The sequence below is a fragment of the Vombatus ursinus genome, unplaced genomic scaffold (assembly GCF_900497805.2).
Source record: "Vombatus ursinus unplaced genomic scaffold, bare-nosed wombat genome assembly UNPS02014791.1, whole genome shotgun sequence".
Lineage (NCBI taxonomy): Eukaryota > Metazoa > Chordata > Mammalia > Diprotodontia > Vombatidae > Vombatus > Vombatus ursinus.
Window position 1 is genome coordinate 886524 of NW_020954569.1, and position 13068 is coordinate 899591.

At 38.6% G+C, this 13068-nt stretch overlaps 1 protein-coding gene and 1 pseudogene across 1 annotated transcript in view; both read left to right on the forward strand.

Annotated features, from left to right (window-relative positions):
• Positions 1-13068, forward strand: part of BCL2 (BCL2, apoptosis regulator) — a 227343-nt gene that overhangs the window by 87651 nt on the left and 126624 nt on the right. The window lies entirely within an intron of this gene.
• LOC114047911 lies at positions 4735-5312 on the forward strand (annotated as a pseudogene).

A 13068-nucleotide genomic window follows, 5' to 3' on the forward strand; every position in this document is an offset into this window, starting at 1 on the left:
TTTCCAGATTTTGGCGACTAAAAGATCATAGGACCTTAGCTTTAGAGCTGGAAAGAACTTCAAAGACTATCTAGTTCAACCCTTTATTTTACAGGTAAGGAAACTGAGACCACATAGGGTTTATGATAAAAGCATTATCATAATCAGTTGATCATTTCTGGGGAAATTTTAATTGCCCATTAGTTCCATCACTGCCTTTATTGCATTTGTTTTAATATACATATGTCACATTAGATAAATATGTGCTCCTACATGCTACATTTATGACTCATTTCATGAAGCATACAAAAGTACATTAAAACTCAATAGGAGAAGCCGTTGTTGAAATCAGTATACTATAATTGTAAAAAATGATTATACACAACTTTACTAATATATTAAGTGCTTAGTAATTTCAGACCTTCCTTTTCAAAGAACCACACCATTTCATACTTGACCTTCAATATATTTTTCATTAATAAGGGAAATTCACATATTTCCTATTTATGGACTTTGAATTATGAAATTTTTGATGGAAAATCCTACTATTTCAGATTCAATAAATCAACCAATCAGTAAGCATTTATTAAGCTCCTTGTTAGTGGCAGACAGTGTTTTGAGCTCTGAGAATACAAAGAGAAAAAATGACATAATCCCTTTGCTAAAGGAATTTACATTCTATTGGGGGAGACAATATCTGCAATTATAAGTACCTATAGCATAAATAAAATAAATAAATACAAGGCAATTCGGGAGAGAGGGCAGTAGCAGTTGAGGAGATCAGGTAAAGCTTTTTGTAGTGTGGTGTTTGAATTGAATCTTGAAGAAACTCATGTATTCTATGAGGTGGAGGTAAGCGCACTCACAAATAATATTCTTTACTATGAAGCAGGTGAAAATTCTTGTGGTCATTGTTATTGTTATCCTGGGAATAAGGAGATTGGAACTTTTCCTTTGTTTTCTCAATACCTAAGTATCTCTTTATAACTGTAATAATGTTTCATACTCTGAGGATGCTGCCATCTGTAAATTAAAGTATATAATATGTTCAAGGGTGATTAGATGGATTTTATTAAATACAGAAGTAAAAATATTATTTGATCTCCAGGGAAATTATAGTCGAATGAACTTGGTTGGTTTTCAGAAAACCAACTTTTTAAAGTTTATTTTTTAGCTCATAGTGTTTCAACTGTCATACCTGGTTTAAAGTTAAAGATTGTCCAGAGATGTCTACAGAATGTGTAGGTTGGGACCTTGTTCTTTTAAAAGTGATGACCTCAAATATTCATTAAATGCTGGTGATCTGACCCCATATTTCATCTACTTATTGATAAACATTCACATTTTTATTGGCATCTGTTTTACTAGGAGATCTCATTTTTTTCCTTAGACGATTTGTCCAAATTTGTCCAAGATTTGTCATTTTTGGACTTTTGCAAAGTCTGTTGATACATAGCAAAACGTTGGACAGGTAGGAAGGTTATTTTGCTCACACTCTGATTAGCATTTCTTTGACCTTTTGCCATTTACCAAAACAATCTTGCCTGTTTTCTTCTAATAAGGGTGTGAAATGACAGGGAGTCAGCACATGATGACTTTGGTACCAGAAATCTCCCTTACTTTGTACTAGTTCTTCATGTACACTGATAAAGGTTACAAGGCCATTTGCTCTGTTGCTTCTTGTTCCCTAGAAAAAGAAGAGACTTGATAAACAAAATTTATGTTAAAGTGATATGTTTGGGAAAAGTTTTTCCCCATTAAAGTTAGACAAAGGTAATGACATTTCCTCACTTCTTACATTTAAAGTATGTTACCTCCCCAGCTTCCTCTAATATAGTTCACAATATCAGCTGTCCTGAATCATTAGATAATATGAGCACTCACATACTACGACCATTTATACCTGGAATAGGATTGGATTAGGGAAAGGGGCCAGTGAAAACGTTCAAGCAGTTACTGGGAGTAATTAGTGCCACCCTGCCTTGACGTGGTCAGCCTCTAGTAAATAAACCTGAATAATAACAATAATAACAACAACAATAATAACTAAGACATTATAAAAAATTACATACATCTGTCCTTGAAAATTATCATAGTCAAATGGTTAGAGCACTGCCTTGGAAATTAGATTTAAGCTCAAGCCCCGGCTCCACAATGGACCTTGTATATTTTGCAAAATAAAATTGCTGTTTGATGTGTCTTCACCTCTCTGGGTTATTTTGAAGATATCACCCATTAAAATAACAAACAAATACTGCTTGCTTTGGCTATCGATCAGATGATTGTTTCTGTTTGGCTTGGTTGAGCTCTATGGGCTGCTGAGATACTAGGTCTTCTTGACTAGGAGGCCAAGGCACAGACTGGGAACAATAGGCAGTGTGTGGGCAGTTATTATAGGACTTATTGAAAAAAATATATTGATTTTTTCAACTAGATTTGAAGTAAATCTGTGTAGTATATGGTCTATATGTCTATTGGGAGCAAAATCCCCAGGTTCAACAGATAAATGTATCCAACAGGATTCTCTTTATTTACATTAATCCCTGCTTCCAGGCTAGGGCATGTCCTGATACATACATCTTAAAATTAGGATTACAGTGAGAAGGAGAACAGCCCCCTAAAAAAAACCCTGTTTCACAGCAGGGCCCAGTCCTGCTTTCCTTCTTCTCTGCTTCATTGGCTGATAAATTGGACGATTTTGTGGGACCTGTAAATTGATCTGATATAAAGAGCATCTACCACAGTCTAGAAGCCAGGAAGTACTGATCTGAATTTGTGCATCAACAACACAGTAGCAACCTCACAGATAATTGATCTTGGTACCTAAATGATTTTTTTTGAGGAGCTGCACTATTCACATGACCCCAAATAGTCTACTTCTAAAGATGAGCTAAAACCCATTCTGGCGCCACCCAACTTTGGGGACTAAATAATTTATATGATGCTTTTACCACAGCATTTAATGCATGTGGAAGGAAAAAAAAACCCAACAAGCCAGGTAAAGTGGTAACAGGTTACCTAATCAATGCCTTTCCATGTAACCCAACCTGTGTATAGTGTGCAGAAAAATTGCGTGTAGAAAAGAAAAATCACCAGGATTGGCAATAATTGCAAAGACCAAAGAAAGGTACAGGCTGAAATAGAAACATGTCATAAACAGATTCAGAGAGAGACAAGAATTATAAGGGAAAACATCTGCCTGTTGGACTCAACATCCAAAAGCAGTGTATGTACTTAAGGATCAATCTCAGAATATATTTTTAAAAGGTTGCAGAGGGGCTCAAGAAACAGCTCTCAACAGTTTTTCTCCTGAGATATTTTTTTCTCCAAGAATCCCTTTTTTGCTCTGGCCAAGATGGTATTCAGGACCTGATGCAATGAACTTATATGATTAATGAAATTCTTCTTTCCATGTTAAGGAATCCCTTAGAAGTCTTATTTAGAATCATGACTTTCAAAGTCATTACGTCTATATCTGCCTCTCTACATATTAAACAAATGACCTATCTGCTTTGCTGGATGAATCTTCCAGAATTCATGGGATGAATCCCTTAAAGCAATAATCTTCAGTGTTAGTTTAGGAGCTCCCCTTTTTAAGAAAGGTGGAAAAGGTACTGATGAAGTCAGAGAATATTAAGGCTGTATCTCCAAGTGCTCAGATGTAACAAGCTGGTTTTCTGGTGTCAAAGGAAACTAGTGATTGAGGTTTTTCTCCTTTAGTTAATTGTTTTGGTACAAAAAGCCTAGTCTCCAAAAAGCATCTTAAAGGAAGGAGAGGTAAGGTGTTCTATGGAGGACTTTGTGCAGAGTTGGTAACTTTGAAATATCTATGAGTTGGAGGGACAAAAAGCCGAGGCCAAATTGAGGTTACATCTTCTGCAGTGAGACAGCATCTCTTCTCATACATTCTCCAGTGCTATAACTTTGGGAAATGATATTAATACTTCACATTAAATTATTTCACCTGAAAAGCTTATATGTATCTATTGATGTTACATATGAAGTAGGCAGATTCTCTGTGTCATTTTAATCACCATATGTGAAGTTTGATAATTCTCAACTTCATAGACTCCTCTTCCTAATTCTTATCTTTTCTTTTCTATATTCCAATGCAGACCAATTCTGCAAAGAGAGCATAGAAAATTGTTGTATTGATCTATCTATTCCTTGGAAGCTTTGGGTAATGAACATTAAGCTCTTTAAAAGGAAGTAATTTCATATTGTTTCTAATGTTAATTGTTTACATTCACACAGCACTTTTTAGTTTTCAAAGTGGTTTCCTCATCACACCTACAAGTAGTAGGTTAGATAAAGAGATAGACTCCTAGGAATAAAATGACCTACCCACACGAATCCAGCAGAAAGTGGTAGTCAGAACTTGAACCCTGGTCTTGTGACACCACTAAATCCTGCTGCTTCCCTTAGTACACAGGACTAACATTATTTACCAGAGATCCAATTCTGAACAATGAGGAGAAATGGACAATAAAAAGTGGTGTGATGTAGTAGATAGAATATTGGGCTTGGACTCAGGAATACCTGGGTTCAAATCCCTCCTGAGACACTTTGTACTTGTGTGACCCTAGACAAGGTATTCACCTCTCTCATCTTCCTCATCTGTAAAATGAGCAGGTTGGACTTGATGGTATCTAAGGTCCCTTACAGCTTTAAATCCAGGATCCTATCAGAAGAAGGATGATTCCTTTTGGGGGGAGGGGAGCTTTCTGGTTAGTGGTAGGAGAAGCATGAGCCAGCATGGGGGCCCACAAATACATCCACAAACTGTGAAGGAAGAAGCAGTTGGGTGTCATGTAGTTCTTTCTGTGTATGCACTGCCGGCGGTACCTCCAGTTACCTGCCCTCCGCCAAGTGCCCCAAGCCCACCAGACCCAATAAAGCTTGCAGTCAGGCGTACGAGGCCAAGCAAGATTATGTCTTCTACCATATTCACGTTCATCATGGCGGGCGAAAGCGTCCATTTCCCAGGGAAGCAGTTTAGGGTAAACCTGTGCATTGTGGTGTCAGTAAGCTGAAGTTTGCCAGGAACCTTCAGTCTGTAGCAGAAGAGCAAGCTGGCCGTCGCTGGGGAGCCCTGTGCGTCTTGTACTTCTACTGGGAGGATGAAGATTCAACCTACATTTTACCAAGCTAAGGGATGAAACCCCAGCACTCGGTTGATCACCAAGCCAGTGCACAAACACAGAGAGAGGCATGGGCTTACCTCAGCTGGCCAGAAAAGCGGAGGTCTTGGAAAGGGTCACATGTTCCACTGTACCATTGGGGGAACTCGTGCTGCTTGGAGAAGGCTCAGGACTTTCCAACTACGTCAATAATTAGCACATGTTAATTTGTAAACTTAATGTTTAATAAACACAATTTAGGACAGTATGGGGAGGGGAATCTAGAACCGAGGGAATCTAGGTAAGTTGGGAAGTGAGCAAAGGAGTAAAGGGCCATGGATAGTCAAGAGTTGGGATATTGGGGGAGGACAACAAAATAACAGTGATTTGTGGGGTAGGATATGGTAGAATTAGGGAACATAGTTTATTGCATAAAACATTTGATTTTCACATTTCTGTTTGACATTCATGTGTTCTTCATACCTCTGTGAAGATACTACATCAAAATAAAGTCTAATAACTTGCCTCTGAGTTATCTATATTTTAAGTGATAAACTAGGGATCTCCTGGCCCTTATTTTTGCGTTTTACTTGTTATAACAAGTGGTGTCAAACTTTCTGATAATCCTTATCTTCTTTTTCATACCTTGGAACCTAAATATAGGTGTAGTATTGGGATGGAGATTGGGATAATGGAGACTAATTAAACTTGTCCATTCTTTCAAGGAGCATCTAGAGACTAATATCTTTATACACATTCACTTTTATAAAGATCTTCTGTGTTCAACTGAATGGCTATGAAATAGACTTAGAGGTATAGATAAGCTCTTTATCAAACTTATCAGGTGATTTCTACAAAATCATAAACTTGCATTGCCACTTGAGTTTTCCAGGATGATCAAAATTTCTTGAAAGACTGAGAGATAGATGTGCCTTCCAAAGGAAACCCAAGCCTTTTTGAGAGTTTCGAAATTTTACTGAGGTTTAGGAAAGGCAACTATCATAGACATTGTTATGGTGTTCATTTATTCACCAGACATTTTATGAGTACCTATCATGGGTAAGACACTGTGCTTAGGTTCTGTGGAAGACACAAAGATGAGTAGGACACACAGTTTCCGCCCTTGAGAAGGTTACATAGGGAAATAAGGTATACATAAATTATGGTAACACAAGGGATGGTGCCATAAGAAGGACAAGGACAAATGTCATAGGAAAGATATGGAAAAAGTGGAATGGGGGGAAAGAATGAGAAAGGAGAGGAATTGGGAAGTGTTGATTTCTATAAATGACATACAATAATTTTCAGCTAGGTGGCACAGTAGATAGAGCACCAGGTCTGGAGTCAGGAAAACTCATCTTCCTGACTTCAAATCTGGTCTCAGACACTTACTAGCTGTGACATTGGACAAATCTTGTAACCTTTGGCTGCCTAAGTTGCTTCATCTGTAAAATGGGGATAATAATAGCACGTATCTTCCAACGTTGACATGAGTATAAAATGAGATAACATTTTTAAAGTGCTTGCAAACCTTAAAGCACTACATGAATGCTGGCTATAATTATCATTTTTATTGTTATTACTAATAATGATGATGCCAAATTTTGTGGCTCTTTATGTACTAGTCCTGTAAAGAAGGTTCTTTTGGTAGCTAACCAGGGCAGCTAAGTGTTGCGGTGGAAAGAGTACATGGCCTGGAATCAGGAAGACCTGAGTTCACATCCAGCCTCAGACACTTACTAGCTGTGTGACCCTAAGCAAGTCATTTCATCCTGTTTGCCTCAGTTTCTTCATCTGTAAAATGAGCTGGAGAAGGAAATGGCAAATACTTCAGTATCTTTGCCAAGAAAGCCCCAAATGGGGTCACGAAAAGTCAGACACAACTGAAAAACAACTGAACAACAAAAACCCCTAGAAGAACAGGGAGTTAAAAGCAAAGTGAGATTAAAGAGAAAACCAGGTTAGAATGACTTGATAAAAGTTGCATCTCTCTTATCCAGAATGCCCTTGAAACTCAAGACAGATACTTTACCATCTTTTCTGGCCTCTGGTTTTGTGAATTTGTTGCTTTTGAGACTATCAGGTTAGCCTTGGAAAGCTAAGAAAGATAGATACCTCTTCCCATCTACATCCAGCAAAGTATCCAAGTTGTCAGCTAAATTCTAGTCATGCAGTTTTTTTTTTTTTTGTATTCTGTAATACAAACATCAGAGGGGATGCAGCTTAATTTTTATTCTGGTGGACAAAATGAGTGAGTTACTCGAGGAGAAAATAATTAATACTGGACCCTCACCAGGTTGCTCTCTGGAATGCATCTTTTTTATGTTAGCCATGAGCCCTGTTCTCTCCCTGTGTTCAGAGAACCCAAACTGATGTAAACATACTTGGAACGGGCAGCAGACAATCCCTGTGGTGGTATGCACTGCTTACGCATTCATCTATATACCCAGGCCTCCCACTTCCAAAGCAGCAGAGCTAGAGGAGGATGCAAGAAGTGTCCCACCGAGAGAATTTCCGAGCTTTCTGAAAGCTCTATTCTCAGGTAGTGTGTCTTCTGGCCAAAAGTACGGCTTAAGAGAACATAGGATGGAGTTAGAAGCTGCTTCTTCCTTCTAGCCTCGGAAAGAGAGGTTGCTATTCCTTCCTCCCCCTTCACAGACTCTAAGGGGAGAATCATGCTCACTGTTTTTTAGGAATAGGGTTCAAGGCTTTCACCTTCATGTCAGTGCATCTATCTTTGTGCACCTGTGTGTATTGTATCGTGCAATAATCCCTGAATAAATAAAGACTTTGCCATTTCTTTTTGAGTCATGCGATGCATTTACAAATGATTTTGTTTCAACATTTTGTAAATATTAAATATTCCTGCTGAAACCAGTATGGAGCTTCAACATCCGTGGAGCAGTGAAGTAATCAGAAAGTTTTACCACTAGAGCAGGCAAAGAACCTCACAAATACATACATTTCTAGCCAGCTGCAGCAGGAACCAGTAAACAAAGTTACTTCATCCAGTCATGTGCCAGATCCCTGAGGGATTTTCCTAAGTTTCTGATTTATAACGATCACTTTTGAGGGACTTAGAAATGCTTAGGTGAGGTTGAATTACTGATTTTTTTCTGAAGTTCTGTTTTCTCTAGAGTCTCTGGATGGTTTCTGATTCTGTTCCGTTTAAAGCCTTTTGTGGCAGGAACTCACTGTGTTTCTGCCCACATCACTGCATTCCTGGGATGCCTTTCACAGGCCTTAGCAAGATCATCTGACAGCAGACAGTGAAGTCAATGAACTTTATACATAATTAAATACTCAAAGCTGGGAGAATTAATTATTTTTTTCCCTCTGTGAAGTCGAGAAAGAATACATGTTATGTTACCCTCCATTATGGAGTAAATGTTATGTATAGGAACCAGGCTAGTTTCACATGATTTAATACTAAACAGAATAAGAAAGTGATTGCATCCTTTACATGGGCCCCACAGAACAGTCACCACCCACACTGTTTATTCAGACTCGGATCTTTGCCATTCAGGGTTTAAGCCAGAAGAGGGGGGAGGAAAAAAATGAGAGAGAATCCTGCAATGAACGTTTTTGAAACTTTGTATTCTCAGTGAAAAGTGACTGAGATTTTTGTTAAACCATTTAAAATCAATTACTCTGGATCCGATTTTCATTTACAACAGACTACAAGCAACTGTTAATTTCCTCCAGGCACTCATATTTGGAGTTAAGGCCATGATAGATTGGAGCTGGGATGGTAGTTCTGATCTGCTTAGGCATCTGATGCTACCACTAAACTATGTATGGGTAATTGGGCAACCCTGACCTTTGACCAGGTTTCTATAAAAGAGCACGAGAAGGTGTTCAGGAGACAAATAAATTCTATGAAAATGATTGTGGGATTAAAATAAGCATGCTCTACTTCAAAGGAGGAAAAATCCATGAGTAGGAGCAGACAGAGGGAATGCAAAATGTAGAAAGAGAGAAGTTGGGGGTGAGGGGTGGGGAGGAGATATGGAGTCTTAGACTCGAAAGGATTTTGAGAAGGTATCTATTCTACCTTTATGTTTCTAGGACTATATGTAAATTATTCCAAAGAGATGAGATTTCCCCCCTATTTTAAAGGATATCCAGAAAAGATTAAGTAATTTCCCTTGGTAACCCTATCTCAGTGATTAGCAAGCAGTTCCTTGATGATTTGATGGATCCATGATTTATTTGATGTGGCTATTCCTTCCATCAATATGTTTCCTCATTGCCCCTATCTTTCCATAAACCTTCTATGGATAATTCACTTAGTGTACTGGAGTTCTCTTTCTTATAATATATTGGGTGTACCCATGAAGCAAACAAGTTGTCTGTTCTCTCAATAAATTCCTAATGTCAGGAAAATGTTCCCTATTTCTAACACCCCCCAAATGTGCATGTAGGATGGTTCTAGAGTTCAGTGGACCCAAAGCTATAACTAGAAATTATTTTCTCTTGGGTAAAAATATTTGCCTGGGTGGTAGGGCAAGAGGGGCAGCAATATAGAGGACAAACTGACCACAAGCCCTGTCACTTGGGGAGAGAGGTTTAGATCCTCATCCCAGTACAAGCTATAAGGAGAGGGGACCCTGAGAGAGGGTCACTACAATACGACCCTGGAAGTTGTCTTAGAATGCTTGTGCCACTCGGTGGGGCTGGCTATTGATGGACTGAGAGGTGGAATATAGGGTTGGCAATTGATGCATGGAAAAGCATACTATGAAGGAAACACCTCCCCCCTTCTCCTTCTTTCCCTTCCGCCCTCCCTTTCTTTCTTCCTTCCTCCCTTCTTTCCTCCCTACCTTGTTTTCTCCCTTCCTTTCTCTTTCTTCCATTATCCTCCTTTCCCTCCCTTCCTCTTTCTCCTCCTTCCATCCCTCTTTTTAATTGCTTTCTTCCTTTCTCCTCTGCCTATTTTTTCTTTTGTGCATCCTTCACTTCCTTCCTTGTGGACAAGATGAAGAGATGTGACTTGATGATAATAGCATTAGATAGCTTTAAAATGGATAGATCTCAATTTCTCTTCAGTGATATGACTTAGTTTTCCTCTTTTTGAGTATCATTCTTGCCTTTTAGGTATGGATCCACCAGGTTTGGTTTTAAGTTAACTATTCAACAATTTTAGATCGATCCATTAATTATGATTGTTTGGGTTTTGTTTTTCAACCAGTCTTGAATCTACCTGACTGTACTATTATCTAGCATGTTTCTCCCCATCTTTCCCCAAGGAGAACGTGAAAGATTTTATCAAATGTTTTGTTGAAACTTTGGCAAATGCAAGCCTCTAGCATTCTTCTGATTTGGTAACCTTTTCCAAAAGGGAATAGGCTTAGTCTCATGTGCCTCATCTATTTTTGATGAAGCCACATTGGCTCTTTATGATCACTGTTTCTGTTCCTAAATATTCACAAATGATATCTTTAATAATGTGTTCTAGAAACTTTCTTCACTCTTTGTCATGTAGTCTCATCATCCCATCCACACCTATTTTGTATCTATCAAACCTTTCGCTGCCAGACCTCTAAAATGAATCATCTGTGTTCTACCCTGTTTTTTCACTCCCCTCTCATATTCCAGCCCATTGCAATCTGGTTTCCAACCTCAACACTCAAGTGAAACTGCTCTGTACAAAGTTACTACTGATTTCTTAACTGTTAACTGTGACAACTTTTTCTTAGTCTTTCTATGCTACTTTTGATATTGTTTTACATTACTCCAGTCTGTCAACTAGCATTTAAATGTCTACTATGTGCCAGGCACTGTGCTAAAAACACTGTCCCTCTTGAATTCTGTTTTCTAGTCAAACTGGCTGTTCCCTTTATATGACATTTAATCTCCTGCCTCTATTACTTTGCACAGGCTGTGCTGCATGCCTGGAAGGCCCTCCCTCCTCACCTTCACCTCTTGGAATCCCTACCTTCATTCAAGGCCCAACTCAAGTACCACTTCCTTGCAAGAGGTCTGTCCCTATTCTCCAAGTTGTTGGTGCTCTCCTTCTTCCAATTACCTTGTATTTATTTTGTATTTACTTAAATGTGTATATGGTTTTTTCCCGCAGTATACTATGTGCCACTTGAGTTTAGGGACTGCTTCATTTTTTTTCCTTTGTCTCTCTCCAGCATCTATTGTCATGCCTGGGACGTAGCAGATACTTAATAAATACTTGTATAATTAAACTGAACTGACTTGAATTTGCCACTCCCTCCTTCTGCATATCCTTTCTGTCTTGACTTCTGTAATACAGCTCTCCCCTCGTACCCCTTCAGGTTTGATCTCTCTTTCTTAGTCATCTTTGCTGAGTCATCATATATCTGTCCCTTAGATTAGACTCTCCAGTCTCCTCTCTACATTAATTTTTGTTGGTGATCTTTTCTTACTCCCATGACTTTTAAATAGCATCTCTATGTGGCTCATTCCAAAATCTATATATCCTGTACAAATCTCTCTCTTGAATTTCAGTCTGACATTGTCACTTCCTTACCAGACATCTTCAGGATGTATCTTAAGCAGCTCAGTATGTCCAAAGCATAACTCATTATCTTCTCCTCTCCAAAACCAACCCTACATGTAGTATAGGTGCTCAAGAAATATTCTTCGTTGATTGAGAAAATAGCCTATAGGCTATAGGTCATCTGGTCAGAGAATCCAGAGCTTTGCACACTTGAGCTGTACTGGTAAGGAAGTCCAGATTTCATTCCTTTCATTGCATTGACTCAGTGTGTAAACTTGGACAAGCTACTTATATTATCACTTCCTATTTTTTTTTTTGTTTCTTAAATAAAGTAATAACTATCTTCTTTGGAGAGATGTCCTGCTGATTATTGAAACAATTCTCACAATTCATTTTGTGATATTTGGGGGAAAATACAACTCAGCTATAGTAAAGACTTCTGAATGGCAAACAGTTTTTTATAATTACTATCCCAAGCAGAAGTTTTAATTAGCCTGTATTTTCCCCATGGAGTCTATATTTCTTCCCCAAGAAGACTCTACAGGTAATACATGAGCATCCTTTCCTAACCAGTGCCTTACACATAGTAGACACTCTGTAAATATCTATTGAGTTGAAATTGAATTCCTTAATTACTAGGCATGATGCTCACTCACCTAGCATAATTGTTACTCAACCTCTCTAAGGAGGTAAGTTGCTATTTTCCAGGCCAAAAATGGTCTTTTACAACTGAAGGTAAGGCAGACAGTGATAGCCATGAAAAACCTTCTCCCCCTTGCCTCCACAAAAGTAAGTATTGCTGATACCTTATTTTTCTACCTTAACCATCCCTCAATCAATTAATAAATTAGCAAGAAACTGAGGAAAAACTGGGACTGGATGTATAGGGGTGAGAATCATCTGCATAGAGATGATAACTAAACCCCTGGGAGCTGAAGAGGTTACTAAGGGAGAATTCAGAGAAGAAAGAAAGGACCAGGACAGAATCTTGTGAGACACTTCTAGTTAGGGGTGTGATATGAATGAATAACCATCCCAGAAGACCAAAAAGGAGTAATCAGACAGCATAGAAGAGAACTGGGAGAGAGTAATGTTATGAAAACCAAGAAAAAGATAGTAACCAGGAGGAGAGGGTGGTCAGCAGTGTCAAATGGAACAGACAGGTCAAGAACGATGACGAATGGGAAAAGACCATCAGAACTGTCAATGGTTGGTAACTAGAGTGAGCATTTTCATTTGAGTGATGGGATCAGGAGACTACAAAGGTTTAAGAGTGAGTGAAAGAATAGGAAATAGAGACAGAAGTGGAAATAACTTTTTTTCTAAGAGTTCAGTTGAGAAACTGAGAAGAGATGTAGGGAGATAACTTGAGGGTACAACAGGATCTGATGGTAGGGTCTCTTGCTTTTGGAAGTGGCAAAGAAGAGTAACCAGTTCCAGAGCTGAAAACTGCCATTCTTCTGAATGCCTCCTGAAACTTTGACTTCTTTGCCTACC